General features: G+C 44.9%; 1 protein-coding gene across 2 annotated transcripts in view; it reads left to right on the top strand.

The window, feature by feature from the left end:
• The window catches only part of TAGAP (T cell activation RhoGTPase activating protein), a 462,232-nt gene that overhangs the window by 332,448 nt on the left and 108,910 nt on the right, over positions 1 to 20,874 (top strand). The window lies entirely within an intron of this gene.

The raw sequence follows: 20,874 nt of genomic DNA, 5'->3' as shown, positions 1-20,874 counted from the left end.
GCGAATCAGCGTCTACGGAGTTCCTGGCCCGAGTAGCAGTGGTGACGCGGGGCTCCCATGCCCGAGGGAGAGCCCCGCGGAGGCTACAGAACACCGGATTGGCAGTAAGTGGGACTGTATTCGGGAGCGGGGGGTAGCATGTGTGTATGTGTGTGCGCGCGTGTGTGTGTGCGTGCGTGTGTGTAGGTGCGCTGGTGTGTGTGTCTGGGGGGTTCTCTGTGTGTGCGTGTAGCTGCGCTAGTGTGTGTGTAGGTGCGGCGGCGACGGGGGGGTGTGCCTGTGTATGCGCGTGGCTGTGTATGCGTGTGGCTGTGTATGTGCGCATGCGTGAGTGTGGGTGCATGTGCACGCAGTCAAATCCTGCGCTGTGCATGCGTGTGGCTGTGTATGTGCGCATGCGTGAGTGTGGGTGCGCGTGCACGCAGTCAAATCCAGCACAAGAGAAGCGCGTGGCACCCTCTTGTCCCTCATTCCCCCGAGACGGGCAACTAAAAGTCTCCAGCTGGACGCATCCTTCGGATGCAGTACCAGCGAGACCTAAAAATGGTTTTCATAAGTCACTTTCCTCCTGATTGCCTGCTCCGTGTTGCCCCGTTTTATGGTCCGACTTGACAGTGGTGATGTTGCCTGACAATTATGCGAGTATCACCAGGAGAGGGGCTTCGGCCCCGCCTACATGTGAGGAGTCAAAAGTACCATTTTTGATTGGGCCGAAGGTGTATGCTTCTACAAAAATTACTTGCAGTTCACACAGCTGTGATCATTTTGTTTATTTATCCAGCTGCTGAGCTTGAACTTTTAGGTGCACAAACATGCCATTGCACTGCTATTAAAGTGTTGTAGATAACTACACAATTTATTGTGATCCTCCCAGACAGCAGCACAGATTGGGCAGGGCAGGCAGCGTACATGTATTGTTAGGTCTGGCTTGACAGTGCTTTCATGAGCCAGAACTACTGGCATTGCCAATGCTTGTTTCCGTTTGAGCCCTATGATCACCTGGGACACTTTTTGTCCGATAGTCTGGAAAGGTTTACTTTAGGAAAGGGTGAAAGATTGTGTCACCCAGGGTATATCGCGCACTGTCCCTCAGGTATACTATAGTACTGATCTCTTTCATGGCATGTGGTTCTTGTATCACTAGCTGTGATCCAGTTTAGGAAAGAGCTGAAGACACACCTCTTTAACCCCTTAACCACGGGGTAATTCCCCTCCTGTGCGGGGGGAGGGGGGCCGCGAGCTGTGCTCATGACGAGCCCTGCTCGTCATGAGGCACAGTGCAGCTGTGCTCATGCCGAGCTGGGCTCGTCATGACCCCGCCCACTCCTGTAGAACGTCCGCACAGGTGTGGAATTCACCGCGCGGGGAGTGGCGCTGCCGTTATGACGAGCCCAGCTCGTCATGAGCACAGCTCCACAGTGCCTCATGACGAGCTGGGCTCGTCATCAGCAGGCAAGGGGTTAAAGAACACTACATCACGATGCAGTACCAATCCAATTGCGCTACTACCGCTCGATTCACACTTTGTGTCTTTGCCTTTGAATTCTTACAGCACAGCTCTACCTTATGGCCAGGTCTGAGCTATACAAAATTCCATGCCCACGCATTCAGATAATCCAGTGGTAAGTTGTATCTCACCTTGCATATCAACGTCTGCACTCCTACACATGCTCGATGATGTTCGCCCACCTGTCTGTGGTTTGGCATTTGACACCCCTCCTACATTCTGCCAAGAGCCGTGGCTTGCAATCCCTCCTGCGAGGGGCAGAGTGCATTACTCACACCCTGCCCTGTTTGATGCCTTGTATTTATGAGCACTTGGAAAGTCAAACTGCAGAGTGTATATATGCAGCCCACCACTCATTTCAGAAGCAAAGGAAACGTTGCTAGGGTATTGATATTAGTGAATTTACGGTAAGAATTCTAGCACACATATTGTTGTCAGAATCAGCACCACCAAATGATCGGCTGTGAAACTGTACTACATACATTGCTGCATTTTCACAGGATCAGTTCAAGATCTTTTACTAAGCGGAGGGGAAATCACTTCTAATGTGTTATCTCTGTGATTCTGGACAACTCCCAGATTGAAATATGCACTTTGCAATAATACTGTATAGCCTGGTTCAAGTCGGGCTACCTGGTCAGAACAGGTCGACATTGTTTACCAACGTCACATGTTACATGTAAAACCCATCTGTTTTGTTCTTTACAAATATAAGGCTATTGCAACGCGTGAAAAGGGGTTAAAATTGGTGCCAATAGCATTTGCACCAGTTTTAGTGCTTGCTCCCATGAGGGGCTGAGCACAGTTTGCATGTTCCACCTTTTAATAATAATAATAATAAAGGGGTTTATAAAGCGCCTGGTGACGCCATCCCGGCGTGTCCCCGCGCTGTGGAGAGAGCAGCAGGAAGAAAGTGAAAGACCTAGAGGGTATATAGGTGGGTTTTTAAAAGTTTCCTAAATATGGTTCCGACTCTGCTAGTCTGATGTTCATTGGGAGAGAGTTCCAGTTGTTGGCTGCCATCACGCGGAAGGAACGGCCACCCATTCTGGCCTTTCTTATCCGGGGGACTTTAAGAAGACCAGTTCCCATGGAGCGAAGTGCTCTATTGGGCTCGCACGGGATGGCTAGATCCTTCAGGTATTCAGGGGCTTTCTGTGAGGTTATCCTGTAGCATATTAGGAGCGCTTTGAATAGGATCCTCTTTTTTATGGGAAGCCAGTGTAGAGCAGCCAAGGTGGGCTTGGAGGCTGCTCTTTTAGGTAACCTAAGGAATAGCCGCGCTGCCGTGTTTTGTAGAACCTGCAGCCTTCGGACGTTCTTTTCAGTTGTCCCTAAAAGTAGCACATTTCCGTAATCAATACGGGAGGTGACTAGAGCTTGGGTCATGGTGCGTCTGGCCTCTAAAGGAAGAAGGTCCAGAGTCCGGTTTAGGGTCTTCAGCACCCCAAAACATTTCCCTACTACTTTATGGACGTGGCTATCAAAGGAGAGTTTGGGATCAACCCATACACCCAAGTTCTTTGCTTCCTTGCAAGGGGTAGGTAGAGGACCCAGACAAGGAGGCCACCATTCCTGAGTCCAGCTAGCCGTGTTTCCTCCTATCACAAGAACCTCTGTTTTAGAGCCATTGAGCTTCAGGCAATGTTGGTTCATCCAGCCTGCAAGCTCCTGCATGCAGGTTTTGAAGTTGGCGGCTGCTAAGGTGGGTGCCTGGGATAGGGAGATGAGCAGTTGGGTATCGTCGGCGTAGGATACTAATTTTATGCCGTACGATTGAACCACATCTGCCAGCGGGGCCATGTAAAGGTTGAACAGAGTGGGGCTCAGGGCAGAGCCCTGAGGCACCCCCTGTTCTAGGGCAATGCTGTCTGAGAGGAGAGTGCCTCTCTGAACCTGGAAGCTGCGGTCTGTGAGGAAAGCTTTTAGCCATCCCAGTGCTGCCTTGGTGACCCCAGCTTTGTTTAGACACTGTAGCAAGATGGAGTGTGCTACAGTGTCAAACGCAGCACTGAGGTCCAGCATAATAAGTGCCATGGTATGGCCCTCGTCAGCTCCTGCCCGTAGAGTTTCAGTCGCTCTCAGGAGGGCTGTCTCAGTGGAGTAGTTCTTTCGGAAACCAGATTGGGAGCTGTGCAGGGATTTATTAGATTCTAAGTGAGCCATAAGTTGTTTATTGGCTATTTTTTCGGACACTTTCGCAAGGTAAGGTAGGAGAGAGATAGGTCGTAGCACAGTTATATCCAGTTTGTACCACAGAATCAGATAGTTGGCTTACGTGCTCCTATCCCACTATTTGCCAGTGCCAATGAGTGATTCGTGCCTGCAAGTGCTCTGTGCTGGCATACTGTGTGCTCAAGTTATCCTCCACCTGTACAAATGGTGACAGCACCACCGTCTCCATCTCCTCCACTGTACATCTTTACCCAGCTTCCGCTTGGCTTCTTGACTTCCACCTCAGGACGCATCACGGCATTCGTCCAAACACAATTTTTACAAGCTATTTTTAAAAGACACCTGATATGGAAACCATGAAGATTGGACTCACCACGGAGACCGAACAACAAGGCGATGCCCGGTGGAGCTGTTTAGGCAGCTATAGAGGATTTAGGCTTTGGTTCACCCCCTCGGCCGTCACCTACCCAGCCGGACATTGGACATAGTTTTTCCTAGTCTCCCCGTTGGTTTCCTTCCCTTCCCTGCCTCCTCCCTCCGCGATCCTGTGGCTTCCTCCCCTTTCCAGCTTATGCGTTAATATCTCTTGTTATTATATATTCTGTGTTTTTCTCCTTTTGTTTATTCTTGGCTCCTGTCACTTTTGTAATTTTGTAACATGTAACTTGCTGATCCTCATGTAAAGCTCTCTGATACCTCCGGGTCTAGCCATCGCTATATAAAAACTCATAATAAATAAATAAATAAATATGTTAGATAACTTGTTTTTTTATTTGGTACATGGTACCTAAATATAGTGCCCTTTGTGGGTCTTAAAAGAAAAGGTGCCACAAGAAATGTATCTTGTGTTCAGCCGTGGCCTGTGACATGCACACCATCATCGTGTAGACCATGGGTACTCACAAACATTAACGCTGTTCATCAGAGGGGGGCCCATGTAAAGGTCAAGAGGGCCGCAAGCGGCCCCCAGGCTGTACTTTGAGTATCACTGGCATAGACTGTAATGTGAATGGAAATGTGCTGCCCCAGTGCAGAATCAAACTGATTCCACTGATTCCACGGGCGACCGAGCAGCAGTGAAAGAGGGAGCGGCAATTTGAGACCACCGCTCTTGTCTTTCAAGGTCAATTGAACAGCCTTATTTTGAACAGAGCGTGGATCCCCGCCACGGTAGATGCAGTCGTTGATAGAACCTGCATGCAGGAGAATGCCTCGTGGTCCCTGAGGCCCCTACACCCAAACTTTAAGCACCATTGGCTCATGCACTAACTGCATTTTACTTCTCATGAGGCACATAGTGCATCTCTCGAACCCCTATCTACCCCTCCACATTTCTTAGTAGTAGTGGTAAAGGAATTGCTAGGAGGTCCATACAAATGAGAGAACACCACAAAATGTGTAGTGTTAGCCTGCAGCATCTTTGCTCTTTTGTGATGTGGAATGACCCTTTGGGTGCAAAGGTGTATGCAAATGCCTATAGCCTAGGATAGTACTGCCTAAACATTTTAGGACCACAACCCACTTTTTAGAATGTCAAACTTTTGTGACCTATCTAGCTTTAATGGACATGAGGCAGGCGATTTTGTAATGTAATAAACCATTGTGTGGTAGCGCATTGTCATTTACCGACAGCTCATTTCCAGTGAAATTTGTGCAGACATACACTTTCACAGATAAAACTATATTCCTTACAAATAATATGTGTAAATCGGGTTCCAGTGAGTGTTTTATTATTTGTGCATCAGTAAGTAAAGTGTCTTGGTTTATTCTGATCCTTTTAAAATCTTTGTTCCCATCACTCTTCAGAATTGCAAAAAAAAAGTGCTTAATTTTTGCTTTCCTAACTGCTGAAGGTGTACAGTTCACATGTATTTACCATTTGTTGTGTGTTACGAAAAAATTACATCCTACAGCTTTTCCTTTCTCACTCGTGTAACCAAGCAAGACTGTCACATAATTCACTTTACTATTCTTTCTCTAACTGCAAAATGAAAGGAGTTTGTAAACATAAGCTGCATTTTGTCAGTACATATAACCTAACATTTGACTTCTGTCTCTGAAGAGCAGCAAATGTGACAAGATAAATGCAGAATTTAAAGTCATTTAAAGTCATCTTTATTTATTGCTTGTACTTTCGCGACCCATCAAAAATTGGCTCACCACCATGGGTCCCAACCCATAGTTTGGGAAATACTGGCCTAGAGCAATTCCTGTAAAACAGGGTTGGTGTAGTAAATGCATATGACACTGGTAAATACATGTATCAATGTCTAAGTGACGGCTTAATCAGCTTTTACATGATCAAAATGTTTGATTTATAGACTACACACTTATCTTAGTCATGCATGACGAGCTCACCTCACCAGCTTTTTACCTTAAGAAACAGAACACCTTTGTTTCTAAGCCTTCAATAGTTCACTTTGCGCAGAGTCTCAACTGTAAACTGCTCTGCTAAGGGGCCGATTCTGATTTCGGCCGGAAGGGCTCCGAACTATGTTCGGAGCCCTTCCGACCGAATTGGTCACTGTTGCCCAGATTCCGTTCCGACCAAGCCATTCCGATGGGCTCAGTTGGAAAGGAATCCGACTCGGATTTCCGGATTGCGGAAGACAGGCTCGGAGAGCCTGTCCGCAGTCTGGAAATCCCTCAGTACTCCCCCGGTCGCCTCTTTATGACCGAGGGAGTACGTACAATGGCAGCTTTTCACTGCCTTTTTGTGACGGTCTGTCCGGCACGAAAAGGCAGTCGGAAGCTGTCTCTGGGGGCCCCCAGCAAAGCCCCCATGGGTGTGAGGCCACCAGATGCCCCTCCGTTGATCCCTGCACCCGGTAGCAGGCACCTAGGGGTGCCGGCCACAGGGTGCAGGGATGAACTGCAGCCCTGCTTTCAACAATGCAGGCATGCATTCCGCTCGGAATGCATGCTTGCATTGTAAAGTATACGAATGCGACCGAACCCTGTTCTGCCGCATCGTACCACCAGGGCTGTAACCGATGACAGCAGGCCGGTCGGTTACAGCTCCTGGCCGATGTCGGAGTCCGACCGACATCGGAATAGGCCACTTAGTGTTGGAAGCAAACTGTTCAACAGATAACTAAAATTGAAAAACTACTTGCACCAATATGGGAAACTCTTTTAGTCTGATTACAAAGAAGCCAATGGGTCATCCAGTGAATTATGGCACAATTTACATAAAAACTCCTGTTGGCATCATCCTAACATCATACCCTTAATTAATATTAATGCATTTTGACTAAATTTCATTGGATGTAACATTACAAATCTAGTTACACTCAGAACAATGACAACCCCATGTAATGAATAGGCTTGCAGTAGCAGACAGGAAAATGCCTTGCACAGTTACATTTCTATGGAAGAAGCCTTCATAGTTCACCAAAAACAACGCAAAAAGTATTTCTACACATTCTGATGTGTGAGACAAAAACATGGATGCACAGAAATACAAGATGAAGTAAAATCTAGTTTAGGTTGTTTGGCCAATGTGAAGTAAACACAGACTTGTAAAGGGCAGCATTCTTTACTTCAGTGCATACATTCATGTTATTGAGCAAACATTATTTATTAATCCAAAATATTTTTATCAAATCCCCCCTTTCATTATGAATCAATCAATACAAATCCCACTACTATATTTACAATATAGTTTCCATCATCTTCACCTTCTTGTGTCTTGATTCTTCTTAAGTTTTTATATCATCGTAGGCACAAGTCTTAGGGTTTACTCAGCACAATTTAATCAGCTCTCTTTTGCTTTCTTGCAGACGTTGCTGACACCTTTTTTTCCACACCCACAATTCAAACCCTGCTTTAAACAAATTGCTTGAAAGAATGTAGTAAAAATAATGAAACCAATCCATACTAATATAATAAAGAGAGAGCCCAAACCTTTGAGGTGGGTAATCTCAGGAACCACAGCACCAATCACAACACCAAATACAGTGTTGGAAAGGGCAGTTGCAGCAGAAGGACATAGGCTATGCAGACGCCCACCATATACATTTAAAAGGTAAAAGAACCGTGCCAGCAAAGTAGTCCCTTGTGGGCGTGTCTGCCTTGTGCTGTGGGCGTGTGCTGGGGGCGTGACAAAAGCTGGGGGCGTGTGGTACGTTCCGCGCTTCATGCCATGTCTCATATCGTGTACTAATCCCACCCTGCTCCCTTTAAATACTCCTGCACCCCATAATCATAATCCACCCTTACTCCTTAAAATACCCCAACACCCTTAAACATTAACCCGTCTTAACCCTAGAAATATACCCTGTACCCCAAAACCCAATCCTATCTTAAACCCTAAAAATACCCCTGTACCCCAAAACCCAAACCTAGCACTGATCCCTATAAATACCCCTGTACCTCATAACCCAAACCTACCCCTGAACCCTAAAAATACCCCTGTACCCCAAAACCTAAACCTAGCCCCTAACCCTAAAATACCCCTGTACCCCAAAACCCAAACCTAGCCCTGAACCCTAAAATACCCCTGTACCCCAAAACCCAAACCTAGCCCTGAACCGTTAAAATACCCCTGTACCCTAAAACCCAAACATACCCCTGATCCCTAAAAATAACCCTATACCCCAAAACCCAAACCTAGCCCTGAACCCTAAAAATAACCCTGTACCCCAAAACCCAAACCTACCCCTGAACCCTAAAATACCCCTCTACCCTAAAACCCAAACCTAGCCCTGAACCCTAAAAATACCCCTGTACCCTAAAACCCAAACCTAGCCCTGAACCCTTAAAATACCTCTGTACCCCAAAACCCAAACCTACCCCTGAACCCTAAAATACCCCTATACCCCAAAACCCAAACCTAGCCCTGAACCCTAAAAATACCCCTGTACCCAAAAACCCATACCTATCCCTAAACCCAAAAAGTACCCCTGTACCCCATAACCCAAAACTATATCTGAACCCTTAAAAAACCCAAACACCCCAAAACATATACCTCAGAACCCCAAAACATATACCCCTATACCCATACTTACCTTATCCAAACATTAAAAAAAACATGCTTTTACCATTTATGCATTTACAACAAATTTTGTTGTAAATGTATGCGTGGTAAAAGCATATAAAATGTAAAGCCATGCGTTATAATGGCATTGCGCAGTCATGGTACTTTCGTAATGAAAGTATGCAGAGTCATGGTATGCGGAAAGAAAGTTGCGGAATAATGGGTGTTTACCCTCCCCCGGTAAGTACATTGGGGGCACGACGGCCCACATCTCCAGCAACATACTCATATTTTTTCACCACCCATTTGAAAAATGCACAGGTCTCTCTCATTGATGGCCAGCACCGACATACACTTTTAGACACACCTCACGCCACAAGTTCTAGAATTGCGAACTTTAGAGCTGGGGAGCTACGTTCGAATCTCGGCATTAGCTCAACATCCTGTGATTCCAGGCAAATCGCTTTGTCTCACCGTGCCTACCACAAATGAATGTGTTCTTCTATAATGTAAATTGTGCTCATGCCATGTTGTCGAGTTCGCGCTATATAATATTGCAAGGAAAAATAAAGTAGGGAAACTCGAGTTCACACACTACTGAAGGCGCACTCGTAAGTGCATCAGCAGTGCACTGTAAATCGGAGCGTTTCACAGGCCTGTCACAGATAAGAAATGCTATCAAAACGAAATCCTACAAAACAATATACTACTGGCCGGCAGCAATTCATACCCGGACAATGTCGGGACGGGCTGCTAGTTAGACATAAAATAATAATAACTGGTGTGTTAAAACTTTCCTAGGTACACTCCCACCAATATTTCCAAACCACTTTCAAACCTTTGCAAATCCTTTTCAGTTTCACTGAACCGTGCACCAACTGATTCCCACAACCATTACTCTTCAAGCGCCTTTGCCCCATGCAAAATATTAGTTGTGTTACCAATGCATTAATTAATAAGCTTGCTATTTTGCAGAATGAAGGTGCAAGACTAATGAACCTTTAACACACAACAACTTTGCCCTCATTCGCAATCAAAATATTCAAAGCAAGACGGTTTTACATCATCATCGCATGCATTGCCATTAGCTCATTCTTAATTTGAGTTAATGCACCAGCAGTGTTAAAATCCAAACGAACCAGTAATATAGATAGCTTTCGAATCTTCACATCATTGAAAGTCACACCGACAGAAAGTGTCATAGCACCAAGCACATCTAACACAATCTAACATAATTTGTCCAAAACCACTTCACTCTCTTGAGCTACACAACATTCCTTTAATTTGCTTAATCCGTAAAGTAAACACGAGAAAAGACTAAGGTGAGATAGCAGCTTCAACCATGTAACTCTCTTCACACTCACTGCCAACCATTTCAATTGGCTCATTATTTTCAGACTTTTCAAACACTTTTCAAACACTGTACACATCACTCCTTTCCTCATATGCTCCATTCTTAGTCTAGGGTGAAATCTTAAGCTTCTAAAGTCCTCTTCTTCCCTTTCTTGCAAGTTTATCTCCTTCATGTCTTCCCAATTTCTAATTATTTTCACTCTTCTATTATATTCTTTAATGAACTCATGCTCCTCCTCGCTCAACTTACTCTAAAAAAAAAATAAAGTCTTGTTAGATGTCAGATTAGATTGAATATGCATAATTAGTCTCAAATGATTAGAAACAGGTATCAGATTCTCAGTTTTAGGAACAGGTTCCAAAGAAATATTAAAGTCGGTGAGGTAGGGCGCTTGGAATTCTCGATTAAGATGGAGGTTGATGAACATATTACATGGTAAAGAATAAATAGAAGGAAGTGGCAAGTCCATCACTCCCTCTGAAACAGAAGCAAGTAAAAAAGTACATACTTAACAATTACGTATTCTTGTGATTTCTGAATATTCTGCTAACTGATCAGTGAAATTATATTTTTTAAACCTACATACAGGCCAATCTTTATGTGTTAGTTTCATGTATACCATATTGTTGTGCACAGTGGTTAGTTCACTATTCCCTAATTGTGATAAAGCATATCCAATTGGCGAGGTTAAGCATAACAGTAGGCTAACCAAAACTATAAGTATAATACTCAATAACACTATGCTCAAAAATTTGCAACACCTTTGCTTGTTCATTGCAATAATTTTCCTACAAAAAAACACTCAATTACATTACTAAATCTAAGATACTAAATCCAAATAAAAATATCATTTTATTCAAGTTCAGTTCATAGCATGCTTTAGGAACCCTAATATCTTAAGCTGGGTATCTAAGGTGCAAAACAAAACAGGCCATATTTATGAAGCACTGTGCACAAAACATATGTGCATCAATCAAAAAAGGAGGACATTTCTCTTTTTATGTATAAATATCTCCACCCTCTTATGTCCCCCATGTTTGCATTATTTGAAAAACAATTCACAATCTCCAATGCAAATATACGTCCAAGCAGTTATATATAAGAACTTTTCACTGATGCACTTCATGCCCTAAAAATCCACAGAATGGTAAAAAGTTTTGAACAGACTTAATCAACGATATTGATACTCTTAATGTCAAAACAGTTCTGCCTTACGTTTATTGCATTTTTTTAGCAAGAAAATCTTAAAATTGGATTAAAATGGCTTAAAATGTAAACTTTAATTGCCATTCATCCATACTATGAATTGAAAGATGGTGCTTAGTCATATTTAATTTGCTAAATTACTGGTGATTTATTTTAATTTTAGAAATTACCTAATTTTTTCACATATAGGTTAAATTTAGTCATGAATCCATCCATTTGAAATTGATTGTTCTTTTTTTTACAAGAATGGATATACTGCTTCTCACAAATTGATTTCATTCATTAGTTTGTCGGGTCAATAGGACCAGTGATTCACATTTCAAGGCAAACTGAAACTGGAGACAAATCATGTCTGATTCTCTTTTGGGTAAATACAATTCGCCCAGAAATTAAACACTTCCGATATCATATATGTGACCGCAAGACGCTCATTGTGTACTTCTACGGTCAGGTCTTGGAATGGCCTCCAGATTGCTGATCTGGTCTGCTTTTCAATACTACTGTTAAGACTTACCATTTTACTCAACACGTGGAAGTGAAATTCGTTTTTAGATAAAAGGTGCATTAGGAGTGTCTTGTTCAAACCTAAAGTGTATGCTTGCCGCACAACACATGAATGTCAGCTTGACTTCCAGTACACTATGGTATATTTACACAGCATGTTCCACAAGTACCTCATTAACACCTCTAGCTGATTTTTGGCCATGATCATTACTTTCCAAATTTTCTCTCCTTATATCCTATTTGATCACTGTGAGAACAGAGAATATGGACACTAGACTCTAGGGGCCAGATTGTTTAAACATTTGTTTGGGGTGAAAACTCTCTGATTTGGCGTTTGTGACTGTAAAATTGTCTTTTTCAGATGTACTAATTCCATCCTAGGAGTCAGAAAAGATTTTTGAACTCCTAGTATGGGTTTAGAAACGGATAACGATTTAGTATCTGGAAGGGGTTTTTTGTCAGGGCCGACTTTAGCGCTAATGCGCCCAGTGCAACAGTCTTTTTTGGCACCCCATCAATTACCTCCTTCTTCATGGATTCCCTCACTCCCACCCTCCAACATTGACCCTCGTCTCTCCGTAGCCCCTCCCTCACATGCATTTAATATATTTTATTGAGCTACTCATACCAGTGTAGGATGTCAGAGCACTTTACATCACACGCACTATACTGAGACTACACATCCTACATGTGTAAATTAGTCTATAGAAAATGTTAAATAAGACTATGAGGATTATAAGGTGTAGGAATCACATGTCATCCATACCAGTAGGAAGTATATTTTAAAAGTGCTTGGTCTAAAGAGCAAAAACTCATGTTTAAAATGCACCCCAGTGGTTGGGGTTGGCTTTATTAATAAGAATGTATTTCTACCCAATTGAACTCTTTTTAGCATCATTAGGATAATGAAAGACTGAGGGAAAAAACGGTTCCCTATCACTGATGTAACTTTTTTGTCGGAGTTTTATATAGCGCAAACTTGACCCAAAGGTATCAGAGCGCTTTAAATGAGCACCAGTTGCGTTACACAAGTACACATTTATTTTTGTTAGGTACAGGGAGATTAAGTGATTTGCCCAGAATCATAGGATGTTGAGCGTCATTGTCGAGACTCGCAACTCAGTTACTCAGATTTGAGATTGACCGCCCTAGCCGGTAGGCTACATCCTCTCCCCATTTTGTGATTTTGAGCAGGCCCCTCCTCTACTCCGGCTCACCCTGTCCCATTGATGTGCCCCATGCTCTTGTGGAACCCACTCCCAGTCACTCATTGATGTAGCTTGGTATACTGGGCTGTCACTTCCACTAGTCTGGATCACTTAGAGTAACTGGCTGATGCATTTTGAGCTCCTGTCCTGGGAAGTCTCCCACCAGCTTGGCTCGCCCTTATCACTCACAATCACTGCTTGTGTTTCTGGGAGGCCACTCACCTAGCCTGGCTCACCCAGTACCACTGACTCACTTTGTGCTCCTGGCAGCCCACAGCTCATCATTCACGTATGCAGTTTGTGTTCCTGGGCAGTACCTTCCACTAGCCTAGCTAACCTAGTGTTACTGACTGATGCAGCTTGTGCTCCTGAGCAACCTCCTCCACGGGGTGATTCCTGTGCTCATCTGATCTGTCAAACACTACACAAACAGGCACCCGCTACAGCTCACCCTCTATTCACAAGAGAAGAGCACTACCTCCTCCTTGAGCTTCCGGCTCAGGCTCCTCTTGAGGCTGTAATTACTTATGCCACATTACAGTCCTTCTGCACACCTGCCAACTCACACGGTGCCACCGTGTGACAAACGATCTCGGCTCATATCATTCGGTCACTGGGTGAGAAGCCGGTATCACATGACGCAGGGAAAACGAGCTGAAAACCACTGTAAACAGGTGTGTGATAACGCGCCTGGACATCAGCTCCAGCCTCAGCAAGCTATTTTTGGAGGGAAAGGGGGCTTGGTTCGGGTGGGGTTCAAAAGTGCCTCGTATGTACTTCTCGGTGTGAGGACCCATTCCTTCAAGGCCCCACCTCCTCCAGGGAGATTGTTCCTCAAGTTGGCAAGTAGGCTTCTGTGATGTCACAGATAAAACATTTCATACCTGCCAATTTGAAGAATAATATCACCGTGTGAGGAGGGGGCGGGTCTTGCAGTGGGTGGGGACTCATGCTAAGAAGTACCTACAAGGCACTTTTGTACCCCACCCCGCGCCAAGCCCCCTCCTCTGCCTAAAAAAAACTTTGCTGAGGCTGGTGCCGATGTTCTGGGGCGTTTTCCCACCCCTTGATGGACGTTGGCGGTTCAAAGCCTCATAAAACGAACTGGAAAACAACTATTTACAGTGGTTGTCAACTCCTGCCTATTTGTGATATCGGCTCCTCGACAGGAGACCGTGTGATGGAAGCCGATATTTTGTGTCACACGGTGGCACCGTATAAGTTGGCAGGTATGACATTTACAGTGGGCCTGCTATGCTTTTAACAAGGAGTGGCACCACTTCTCAGCATACCTACCAATTCTTTACTGGAACAGCCGGGACCGCCAATTCTCTTCATGACTTTTGTGCATTTTATGGAGACTACCATCACTTCTCAGCAGGCAGCGATACATTTGATGGAAAGTACCAGCACATCTCTGCAGGACAGCAATCATTTTTATAGGACAGTCTCAAATACAACCTCTCAGCAAGCCAGCTATTGATATAAGATACAGTTCTTTGACTGAAGTAGTGTGGCTCACTGGTTAGAGGCGGCAGACCTGAGAGCAGAGGACGGCCCGGGACCAGGGTTCGATTCCTGGCGCGGCAGGTTTCTGGACCAGGGTCAGCGGACTCGATAATTCTCTCGCCTCGGTGCCCACTCTGATCAGCGTTCACACTCGGAAACTCTGGGCATTAGCTTGCCTCATCTTCACTAACGGCCCCACCAGACCGCCGGGGATGCCTGGTCTCACCCTGGAGATACCCATTAAGGGACCATCTCTCAGGGAAGCCAGGAAGGGTTTCGCAGCGGTCGAAGCGCCTTGGGACCCTCCGGGTAAGTAGTGCGCTATATAAATGCCTATACATTTACATACATTTATATTTACATACATTTACATTTACATTTACATTCTTAGCAGCTGGCTTATTAACTCTCTGCACTACCTTATGATGAGTCAGTTATGATGAGTCAAAACTGCCACGAGACAAATCTCTGAGCTCTCTTCAGCAGGAACATTAATCACCACTTGTCTTGACATTTTACTGTTGCCTGAAGGCTGCTGGACATTTAAGGAACTCTGCTGCAGGTGTTTTTTTGAAACCATAAGTTATTTCTAAACACCCCCCCCCCCCAGTCGGATTGTGATTGAACCACTACAATTCGGAATTTTTTAAACTATGCCATTGATACATAGGCCGATTTGTAAAATTAAATAGTGGTTGCAAAAATACTGGTTGTGATTTGCAACCAGTACTTTGCGACGAGTTAGTCATACATCTGGCCCTGAATTTTTTATTTTAAAAAATCTTAAAAACTGCTTGTGACATATTTATGTGTAAAACTGTACGGGTGACGTATTTGTGTGAATCAGAGCAATGAATGGATTGAACTGCTCACCACAAGCCCATAATGGTTCACGGATTCGTCATGAACTAATGTGACGCTCTGGTCTCCATGTAACCGAATGATAAAATCAGAGGTGTGCTAATTTGCGCAACTTCATTTCACCAACATTAAGAACCTCAAAAAGATGATACATTAAAAAAGAAAATCAGGAGAAAAGTACTTCAAAAAGTAGGTTTTCCAAGAGATTAAACCTTTTTTCTTTCTTCCTCAAAAAAGAGTTTTTTTATGTGGGAAAAACATCTTGCCAAAAGCTTCTCACAAACTTGTCAACTTAAGGATGTTAGAAATCTTCGCACTTCAAACAACTTTGCCCTCAGACTCAAAGTATACAGAGCCCTAAAATCAAGGTCAGTTTAGAGTTCTGGTGCCTTCCAGTGATCAGGAACAGGCAAGTATGCCTAGAGAAGGTTCCCACTTCTGCAGGCCTACATGCTGTGGGTATACTTTGTATCCACGCTCCTGTAAGTGGCCAGTAGTTGGAGGCAAGAGACGTCAGAGCTGCAGCACAGAAAGTGTCCTGCCCAAAAGCAACTTTAGAAACATCATTAGAAATGCTAATAACAAGTAATGCGATAACATGCACAGCAAGGTTCCTACACCAAAAGGCACCTGGCGCAGGTGTCTTTAATGCAGCTGATGGACCAGGCGTTATCCTGATTTGGGCATCGGCCAATCCGGTCTGCTGGTAAACAAGGCCGCCAGATAGAGCTAAAGAGCATCCGCTGTACCTGGGAAGGCTGAGTTTTTTAATAACCATCTGTTGGGATAAGCCAGGGTCGGATTTAGGGCAGTGCAACCAGTGCGACCGCTTGGGGGGGGGGGGGGGGGGGGGGGGGGGAGTATGGGGGGGGGGGGGTGTATGGGGGGGGTTGGGGCTGTGTTTTGAAATAAAATATTGCATGCGATTAAAAGCACACATGCTGCAGAGTTGCTTATGCATCCAGCAATTTTCAGGTGACAATAAAAAAATCACAATAACTCTGGTGATTAATGTTCCTGCTGGAGAGAGAGCGGAGTTTTGTATAGTGGCAGTTTTGACTGATATTGAAGTAGCGTAGATGGTTAATGTGTCTGCTGTAAAGCACATGTATCATGAGTATTACAGAATTGTATTGTATGTAGCTAGCTCAGTGGGTTATTGCTTTTGTCATGAGATCCTTTATGTTAGTAAAGACAACACCAAGCATTGGTTATGTTTTTTGGTCGAAGCCTACCATTCAGCGCAGCTATCTGGGTTGCAAAGACATCTTGGGGCATTCTAAAATCTTACCTGGGAATGCATTCCATTAATTGATTACTGTTGGCTTTGTGTTTTTTAACCCCTTCACTGCGGCGGCTATTCCGCCGCAGTGCTAAGGGGGCGGGGCGGAAATGCGGCGGGCGCATGCTGGTGACGGAACCGCTCCGTCACCAGCGTCGGTTGCGCTGTGCTTATGACGGAGCGGTTCCGTCATGGCCACGCCCGCTCAATAGAACGCCCAGCGCAGGCTCGGAATCCGCGCCGCGCAGGCGCGTCGGGCGGGCCATGACGGAACCGCTCCATCATCAGCACAGCGCCACCGCGGCTGATGACGGAGCGGTTCCGTCATCAGCAGGGGAGGGGTTAAATCACATTTGGTTGCTTTCTTTTTACTGGCTTTATTTGTTTTAGGCTATCCAGTATGTCTTTGCCCTCCCATGGAGCATGCCTGTTCACCATCACTCCTACATTCTTCAGCAAGTGCTCGTTTTCTCTAAACAGGCCTTTAAATGTCGTTCTTATCTTGTCACATTTAATGTGAATTCAAAGGCAGAGGTCAAATGTCAAGCTCTGACTTCTGGGTGATCTTTGTGTTTACTTTTCTTTCTCTGACTTCAAAGTGAGAGGATTTAAGTTACAATCCTGCTGGGTACTCATGTGAGAGGAAAGACTGTAAGAGTGGAGTGGTGTGGCTCACTGGTTAGAGGCGGCAGACCCGTAAGCAGAGGACGGCCCGGGACCAGGGTTCGATTCCCGACGCGGCAGGGTCTTGGACCATGGTCAGCGGGCTCGATAATTCTCGCCTCGGTGCCTACTCCAGTCAGGGACCACACTCGGCAACTCTGGGCATTAGCTTGCCTCCTCTTCACAACGGCCCCCCCAGACCGCCGGGGATGCTTGGTCGCACCTTAGAGATACCCATTAGGGACCATCTCTCAGGGTGAGCCAGGACGGGTTCCCCAGCGGTCGTAGCGCGGAGATACTCCTCCGTGAGTCGATTCCTAGCGCTATATAAACCCACAATTAAATTAAATTTTATTTTTTCTAGCACACAACAAAATTGAAATGTCTGTGAATGAACTGTACAAATATTTCAGAATATATCAGAATTAGAAGGCACAAATGAAGCAATTTTTTTAAATTCTGATATGTGGTGGTAAAAATATTTTAAAACTGTCAAAACAAATTAATTCACTTGGTGATGCCATTTTCGTACATTAAAGTTTGTGTGCTGTATAGTTTTATCAGTAAAACTGTAGGTATGTGCAAATGTTAAGGTCATGTCAATTGAAAATGTGTTGTCTGTAATGGCAATGAGCTACCACACCATGCATACTCCACTCTATGCAACTCCACTCTACTCCAGTCCACTCTACAGCACTTTACTCCACGGCACTCTTCTTCCCTCTGTGCTATGCCATTCCACTCTATACTACTCTACAACACTACACTACACTCTACCACACTGTACTCCACTCAACTCCACGCCACTCTACTTCACTCTATGCCACTCTACTCCTCTCCACTCTACACCACACTAGTTTTGCCATGCCACTTCACCCTACGCCACTCCACTCTACGATATTCCACTCTATGACAAATCTGCTCCACTCCATTCTACAACACTCTACTTGACTCTTCTTCACCCCACTCTGTGCCAATCCACTTTATGCCACTCTACGCCACTCTATGCCACTCCTCTCTGTGACACTCCACTCCACTCTACGACCCTTCACTCTACACCACTCTACGATACGCCACTCTTTGACACTCTGTGCCCCTTTACTACACTCTATAGCACTCCACGCTATGCTACTCCACTCTATGACACGCTACTCCACTCTGCACTATGCCACTCTAATCTACTACATTCTACAGCACTCCACTCCACTCCACTTTACCACACGTTATTCCACTCTATGGTACACCACCCAATGTCTCTCCAACCGACCACACTCTACAACACTGTACACCACTCCATCCCACTCCACTCTATGCCACTCCACTCCTCTCTATACCCCTCCTCGCTACGCCCTTTCACTCTACTCCCATTCACTCTACAACACTACACTCTATCCCTCTACGAAACTACACTCTATGACATAACACTCTATAACATAACAGAAATCAAAGCGTGAAGCATGATGCTTGCAGCTGAAGCAGGATCAAAGTCAGAGATTTCCCTTCTCACATAAAACTATTTGTCTTTTGAATATTTGAATGCCCCTTTGCACCATACAGATTCCTAACATTGACTCTCCACTCTAGGCCACTCCACTTTGCCCTACACCACTCCACATCACGCTATTCCACTCTCCAATACTCCCATCAATGACACTTTACTCCAGTCCAATCTACGACACTCCACTCTATACCATTCCGCGCCACTCTACGCCACTTCACTCTAGGCCACTCTCCCTCATGCCACTCCACTCTATGACACACAGCACTCTATGACACTCCACTCTACTTTATGAATCTCCGGTCTACGACACTCCCCTCCACTTCACTCCACTGTAATCTACAACACTGTACTCCACGATACTCCATTCCACTCTACAACACTCTACGCTACTTCACTCTAAGCTGCTCTACTCGACTCCACTCAATGAAATTCCACTCTACGCCACTCCACTCTACAAAATTTTACTGCACTCTACACCACTATATAACACTTTACTCGAATCTATGACACTTTACTCCACTCTATGCTATGCCAGTCTACACCCCTCCATTCTACGTCACTCCACTCTGACATTCTACTCCACTCTAATGTCACTCTACACCACTCTATGCCACTCCACAACACTCTACTCTATCATACTCTATGACACTTCACTCTATACCCCTACACTCTGTGCCCCTCCACTCCACTCAGTAACAGCCTGATCCACTCCACTCTAGGACTCTCTACTTCACTCTATGTCACTCCACTGCATGCCACTCCACGCCACTCTACGACCCTCCATAACACTATACGCCATGCCATTTTAACCCGCTGAGTGCCAATCCTTTTTATGCCACTCAACCCGAATCCACTGTACAACTCTCTTCTCCAATCTGTGCCACTCACTCTATCCCACTCTATGCCACTCCAATCTACAACACTCTACAATACTTTACTCCACTCTAAGGTACTTCACTCCACTCTATGCTACGCAACTCTACGCCCTGACACTCTATGCCCAACACTCTGCGACACATTCTACTCCACTCTATGCCCCTTCACTCTACGCCCGACACTCTACTCCCCTCCATTCTACACCTGTCCACTCTGCACAACTCTACATCACTCCACTCTACATTACTCTATTCAGCATCGGCACCACTCCACAACACTCCACCCTGATCCATGACACTCCACTAGACACTCCTCGACAGTCTGTGCCACTCCACTAATACTCCACGACACTCGACTCCACAACTCTTCACAACTCCACGACAATCTACGCCACTCCATACCACTCTTCTTCACTCTACACCACTTCACTCCATCCTCTAGGCCACTAACTTTTAGTCAAGCTGTACAGAAGTCATAGTTGTGCACAACATGGCTAAAATACTCTTGCAAAGCCAATAGCTCTTGCAGAGACAACACCTATTGGCTTTGCCACTGCTTGTTTATCCTGAGTTTCTGTTTCTCCAGACCAAGCACTCTTAAAACATACTGCCTACCAGTATGGATGACTTTCGACTCCTACACCTTGCAGTCCTTATTGCCTTAGGCAGCATTTCCTATACGCAGATTTAAACACGTGTTATTCATTGTCTCTGTATAATGTGTGTGTGATGCAAAGTGCTCTATCACCAAAAACTGGTATGCGTAGTGCTATAAAACAAATGAAATACTTGTGAGAGATGGGCTATGGAGAGGTGAGGAGTATCGCTGTAGGGTGGTAGTGAGGGAATCTATGGACAACGTCATTTGGGGTGCCTACAAAGATTGCCGCACCGAGCGTCGCTAGCACTAAAGCCAGTCCTGGTATAAACACTAGTACTGCAGTGCCTTTTGGGTAACAGTGTTCGAAGTCTGTAAAGTGCTATACTTTTTTCCAGTTACTATTTGTAATTATCATGTAATATCTGTGGGCTTGAACTGTTGTAGTCCATCTTGTTCTGTTTCGTCAAGGGTTATCAAAATCAAAAGTATATTCTGGCTGCTAGGAGGGTAAAAGTAGTCCTTTGTGAAATGTTTGTTGCTTTCGTGAACTATGCACAATTCATTAATTTTGCATTATGTGAAATTCAAGAAATGTGTGAACTTTTGCATTACAAAGTTTTGCATCATTCTTTGGATATAGTAGAATGGCG

This window comes from Lissotriton vulgaris, chromosome 6 (assembly GCF_964263255.1).
Source record: "Lissotriton vulgaris chromosome 6, aLisVul1.2, whole genome shotgun sequence".
Lineage (NCBI taxonomy): Eukaryota > Metazoa > Chordata > Amphibia > Caudata > Salamandridae > Lissotriton > Lissotriton vulgaris.
The sequence above is the reverse complement of the archived record's forward strand: the minus strand, read 5'-3'. Positions and strand labels throughout refer to the sequence as shown.